The 6,376-nt window shown below is 39.2% G+C and overlaps 1 long non-coding RNA gene across 2 annotated transcripts; it reads left to right on the plus strand.

Moving 5' to 3' along the window:
* The first annotated feature begins 1,943 nt into the window (after positions 1-1,943).
* On the plus strand, positions 1,944-5,484 carry LOC140014828 (uncharacterized). Of its 2 annotated transcripts, XR_011821528.1 has the most exons (3): positions 1,944-2,160; positions 3,950-4,030; positions 5,292-5,484. It is a non-coding gene; the product is annotated as an uncharacterized lncRNA (long non-coding RNA). The 2 variants fall into 2 exon arrangements; XR_011821529.1 differs by lacking the exon at positions 5,292-5,484 and having other exon boundaries at positions 3,950-4,328.
* The last annotated feature ends 892 nt before the right edge of the window (positions 5,485-6,376 follow it).

Consider the following 6,376-nt stretch of genomic DNA (forward strand, 5'->3'; position numbering starts at 1 on the left):
GAGGGTTATGCATGTGCGTATAGATTAGTTGTGAACATGGAAACTAGAGGACAACGAAAGGGACGTCAACCTAGACAACCCCGAAATGAAAGAGTAGCTAATGGGTCCGATATTGATCAAAACGTTGAGCTAAGTGCTGGGAGAGGAAATGACCAAATGGGACAAGTTTTAACTCGCATGACGGATATCCTGGAGCTCTTGGTAGCTCAACAAGGTCAAGGTGTTGGACAAGGAAACCAACGTGGAAATCAAGAGATAGGGGAGGATCGAGCTTTAGAGCGGTTTCAAAAATTTTCCCCGCCCAAGTTTGCTGGAGGACCTGATCCAGAGGTGGCTGAGAATTGGTTAGAGAATATAAGAAATATATTCGATGCCTTGGATTACACAGAGGAGAGACAAGTCACCTTTGCTGTATTTCAACTTGAAGGAGCAGCCCGAGCCTGGTGGAATGTTATAAGAAACAAGTGGGAAAGAGATCAAACCCTAAGGACTTGGATAAACTTTGTACGTGAATTTAATGAGAAATTTCTTCCTCCACTTGTCCAAGAAAAGAGAGAAGATGATTTTATAAAACTTCGTCAAGGAACTTTGAGCGTAGCTGAGTATGAAACACGCTTTACAAAGTTATCTACATATGCCCCAGAATTGGTGGCTACTGAACGGAAGAGAATAAGAAGGTTTATCCAAGGATTAGATTTGGAAATCCAAGATGCCCTTGCTGCAGCACAGGTTGAAACATTTAGTGACGCTCTCGAAAAAGCGCAAAGGGTAGAAAGCACAAAATCTCAACTGAGAGCTCTTCAAGCAAGGAAAAGAGATGCATCTGATAGTACACTAGGAGGAAATGGACCACCACCCAAAGTTAGAAAAGAAGTGGATGGAGTAGGACTGTTATTTCCTGCACCACTCATGATAAAGGAACCAAAAGGAACTATGTCGCGAGGGACTTCAGTAGAACAGACACGATCAAAGAAAACCTCGCAAGCCAGTCAGGTCACAACACCTCGTCCGACTTGTGGATATTGTGGAAGGACGAATCACATTGAAGAAAACTGTTGGCTAAAGGGACGAAAGTGTATGGGGTGTGGGAGTACCAACCATAAAGTTCATGACTGTCCAAGGAGGTATCCACGAGAAACTACTGCTCCACAAGGAAATGGAACTGTCCCTCGACAAGTCAATGGAAGGAGAAACCGACCAATAGCATCTGAAAGAACGCATAACATGAACACACCACATGGTTCAGAGTTGTCTGAAATTACAGAAGGTATGAATTTCGAGGACGAAATTCTTTTAAGGAGGGGAGGTTGTGAGGACTCGCAAAATTTACTTATTTAATCTCCTATTTTTAGCTTATTTAATTATTTATTTGGTCTTTTACTCCGAATATTATTTTCTAAGCTCTTGAGACCTAATTACATGAAAATATAGTTTCATTATATTTTTAAAATGACTTGTTTCAAAAATTAATTTTCGGAAGCTCGTTTAGTGAAAATAGTGAACACGTCTTTGGAAATCTTGATCGATTGAGAGTACAATAGGTTTGAAATATTGGAGACATGTACAATGGACCTAAATTAGGCATTTTAATGTTTAAATACTCAAGTGATAGTTATTAGTACTATCGTTATAAGAATTTCTCGGAAGTTTCGCGTTATCGCGCTTAAATTGGAGATACGCGTTTTCACACGCGCGATTTAAATTCAGGAACTTTAGACCCTTGTTTCGAGACAATTAAGAGTGAATAATGTTTATATTAACATGAGTGCATTAGAGGTTTAGTGCACTAGTGAACCAAACGCGCGAGAAAATCGAGCCTAAAAACGTGCCAAACGAGCCTTACAAGAGTTGACTTTGGAACAATTTTTCACCACACATTTAATCTTCTTTGAGAAGCCAACTTAGATCAAAATCACACTCTCTCTTCTCTCTCCTCACAGCCGGCCAAGCTCCTCTCTCTCTCTAACTCATTTGCAACAAAAATTCTGCACACTAATCTCAACCAAAACTACCCCAAATCACCTCCAAATCACACCAAACTTGGAGACCACTTAGCAAACCTCTTGGAGGTTGGATTTAGCTAACAAAAGGCTGCATCTTCACGGGTTCTTGGAGCTTCAAGAGGGCCGAAATTTCTGATCTTGCACACCCAAGGAATAGGTAATGATCAACCCTTGGATTCTTGTCTTTTGGAATTTATATAGCAAGATTAAGCTCATGCATGCACTTAGTTAGCTTGTTTATGGTGAAAATGAAATGAGTGGGCTCTTGGTATTCCCACACTTGGGTTGTTGTTGCTGATTTAAGGATTACTGTTGGATTTAATGGTAGTTTAGTGGTTATAATGATGAGTTTATGGAGTGTTATTGTTGGAAACTCAAAGTAGAGGTCTTGGCAAGAATTTCCGAAAATGCCCCTGTTTTGTTCGGCCATAAGAAGGCCCATTTTTGGTGATCTATTGGCATGAACCTGATGTATATATGTTATATTATGTGTGTAAAAATTTTCGTTGGAAAACATTAACGTTTGGTGGGTCAAATGAATTTTTCTCCTAGAAGTGGCAATCTGGAAATCTGTTCCGTATTGCACTGTCCAGCGTTGGCATTTTGGCTATAACTCTGTCCTCGGATGTCGAAATCATGTGCCGTCGGTGGCGTTTGAAACTAGACATTCCTAGATTTAATTTGGTATAAAATTTACGTTCTGATTCCTTGTGAGCAAGCCGAACCAAATGTTTTAAGTTCGCTGTCCTGTTGCTCTGTTCGTCTGGAATGAAGTGTTCAGGCAGCAACTTGATGCCCGAATTTGAACCAGATGGGTGCCGAATTTGGGAATGACTTCTTCTGTGATGTTTTAGTACTATGAATGTATTTTCCAACGGCACAAGCCATGCTCAATTTCGAGCTATATTGACTGAGTTGTGACTGAAACAAATGGACTGCTCTGTTTTGGAAAACCCTAATGTTGGGACTGGTTTGGAACCAAATCTTGGAATGAACTTGTTAGTTGATGTTTTTGATATTAAACACTTACCAAAGATATTATGGGTGTATCTTAGACCCTTATTTCACAAATGAACCATGGTTGGATAACTTTCTTGGTTAGACGATTGGAAATTTGGAAAATGAAAGTCAAAGGCAGATTGCCTTATAATTTTCCTGAACTTTGGTTGACTAATTAACTATCTTACCGAAAGTATTTTTCCCTGAAATTTTATAGAGTGGTACCTTTCATATGGGAGTAAAATACTGCCAATTTTGGTACCAATCCAAGTTCGTTTCGATACCGAATTAAATTTCTAGTGTTGGAGGTTCAAAACTGGAAATTCTTCTTCAGTCTTGAATCTTCCTCAACTTGGGGCTACTATATCTTGGTGCTCGAAACTCCATTTCTCAATCCGCTTGTATTGTTATACTCTTGGATTGTAACACTATTTGATTTCCAAATTTCAAAGGTTAGTTCAAAACAAGTGAATTTTACTGAATTTCCAAAATTGGCCAAAAACCAACCTTGAAACTGTCTTAGTATTCTACAGCTGTAACTTTGATCCAACTTTTGAATACCTTCCATTTGGAATCATGGGAAAGTGTCTTCTAGAAACTTGTAGTACTCGGAATGTAGTTTCCAATGGTATCAAGCTTTCCAATTTTGGACCTACGTAGTGCAAGATACGATTTTTCTAGAATTGACACCCAAAGCTAAAATTTGACAATTTCTTAGAAATGAGATTTTGGAAACTTACCTTCTTTTCTCGATACCGATTGAACATTTTTAACTCGATTTCATGAAAAATGTTAGTCTCTTTCTTTAGACTTTAAAACTTTACTCTTGAGCCTCGATTATTAATAATTAAGGCCCAATTCATGAATTCCCTTTAGATTGTACAACCTTCTTTGATAAGTAGGAGTTCTAAGTGATAGTGTATAATAGTTAATGGTTGTTTACTCAGGCACTCGAGGGAATCTCCAAGGGGAACTCGGAGCGGACACCTAAAACGCTTGTTTGAAAACTACTCGCTTGTTTTGACTAGGTGAGTGTTCCATATAGGAATACGTAATTGAATAAGTCTAGGACACGCTTATTTCATGATTATTAAGTGCTATGTGTTAAGTATTTACCATACTCATGCCTATTTAAGGAATGTATACTTGCATTGTATATCTACACGAATTGGTTAAATCATTAACCATATCAAATGACCATATGAACTCGATACATGCTTAACTTGCTAGATTGTTTACTTAGTCTACTTGGTTTTGAAAAATGGAGTCGAGTGTGTACTTTATCGCACTCGTTCTCTTTTGAGATGAATAATTCATGCTTGAAAATACTCGAATAACATGACTTGGTATGCTAAGGTTGCATACGTCGTTGGAGTGAATCTCCTCGACTCTCACGTGGTAAAAATGGGATAACGGCCAATGATGGCCTATGCATATGACCAATGCTTGTCAATTAACCGTCAACCGTGAACAGTTAACCGTTAACCGTGAACCGTTTACCAACCCACATGACTACCTGATTACCTGACTATTTGCTCATATGATTTTTAATCTATATGATTATTCGATATCCGTGAATTATATGCTCCCATGAAATCAACTTGTATTGCTTACGTGCTTACGTGCTAAGTATCCACTTGATCACTTGATTATCATGAATCACATGTTATATGAAGTTGTCCATCATTGTTAGGCGAGTGTGTACTTTATCTCACTCGACCTACTCAAATGATGAATTTTACCTTTTGTCGAATTACTTGATTACTTGTGCATGTTGTAAGCTCTAAGCTGAACTTGGGCCCTGCCTCGGTTACTGACCTACTCGAGCCAGGACTGGGCTCGGTCGGGTAGGTTGGAACCCTGGACAACCGTTTCGGTATACTCGAGTATTACCACTGGAGGGATAAGGTGATGGCCAGTCAAACCGAGGGGATCCGGAAGTCATAAGGTGCAGATGACCGACAGAGTTCCACTGGAACACCGTATCCTACAGTATATGTTTACCTTGTATCATAATAATTGTTTCGTGCTAAAATGCCAACATGAAATCCTGAGCTATGCCTGTAATAAGCTCCAATCACTCGTGAACTATACATGCCAATGTCTCATACCATGATAAATGTCTCAAATTACCGTACAAAGATTATCACCTCATGATAACATGCCATTGTGTAACCTTGAACCATGCATATGATATGCCCAACTTACTTGATTTATTTGAACCGTTAGAGTGTCTTGGAACCTCACTGGGCTGTGTAGCTCATTCCACGTTGTGGTTTTCTTTTACAGGGTTCGAGACCAAGGGTACTCGTGAGTAGTACTAGAATGTTTTCTTTTGAAGACTTTAAGTTATATTATAACGGATGGCTATTGTACCATTTTCCGTTGGGTTGTATTTAAGCTTGAAAGCTACTTAGTTGTAAGTGTGAGATATTTGAAGTACCTTAATTGTGTATTGAAGTTAATTAAAGTATTTCGAGCTCTTGAATGATGGATTGTAGTGAGTCCTGGCGAGAGCTGGGCAGGCGTCCCGCGGATACCCTTTGGTTCGCCTTTGGGAGAAGTGGGGGCGTCACACTTACTGGATGAAGCAGCGACTTGAGGCTCGAATTTGACTAACTTGTGGTATGAATCTTATAAATGTGTCTTCTGAGAAATTGTATCCTTTTGAATCTCTTTTCCGATATAAATTTTATCAATTTTGGACGTAAGAATCTTGAGATATGATTTTTCAAATGGTGGTGCGCAAAACTGGAAAATCCTGTTTTCCTAGAATTATTCTTACTTTCATTTTGCACCCTAAGTTTGGAGTTAGTAAATCATTGTAGGTATGGTTTTGGATAGAAGCGAAGGGTTTTTGGATCGTTCATGTTTTTAGGACCAACTACTACCTTTTCACTCCAAAACTATACTTTTGTGTTGCATTGGTAATTTACTTGGTTAGGCATATGACTCGTAATCGAGTCTCAATTATTTTACCTTGGTGGTTTAGGACGTGCCGGTGATCCAAGTACTTCGGGAGGAAACGTTTGAAGTTGTTTGTTTGAACTGGTGAGTGTACCACTCCCCTAATTTGCTGCTTATCTGGGCTATCTGTGACTTTTGTATACTCTGTATGAAACGAGGATGTACTTTATCACACTCGTTTCTTTCATCTGTTTATTCTGGTTCTTGTATACTGTATAAGTCTGTATTTGTTCTCTGTATCTGTTCTCTGTATCTGGTGATGTCATTTGGAGGGTTGAGTCCAACGACCATTCTATGACCTTTGAGCTCAAAACCGGGGGTTAGTTACTCGAGTCGAGCCGGCAAGGGCCTGGTCGATTAGGTAACGAACCACGGTAGTCCACTTCTAGAAAATCTTTGGGTATTGG

This window comes from Coffea arabica, chromosome 9e (assembly GCF_036785885.1).
Source record: "Coffea arabica cultivar ET-39 chromosome 9e, Coffea Arabica ET-39 HiFi, whole genome shotgun sequence".
Taxonomy (NCBI): Eukaryota; Viridiplantae; Streptophyta; class Magnoliopsida; order Gentianales; family Rubiaceae; genus Coffea; species Coffea arabica.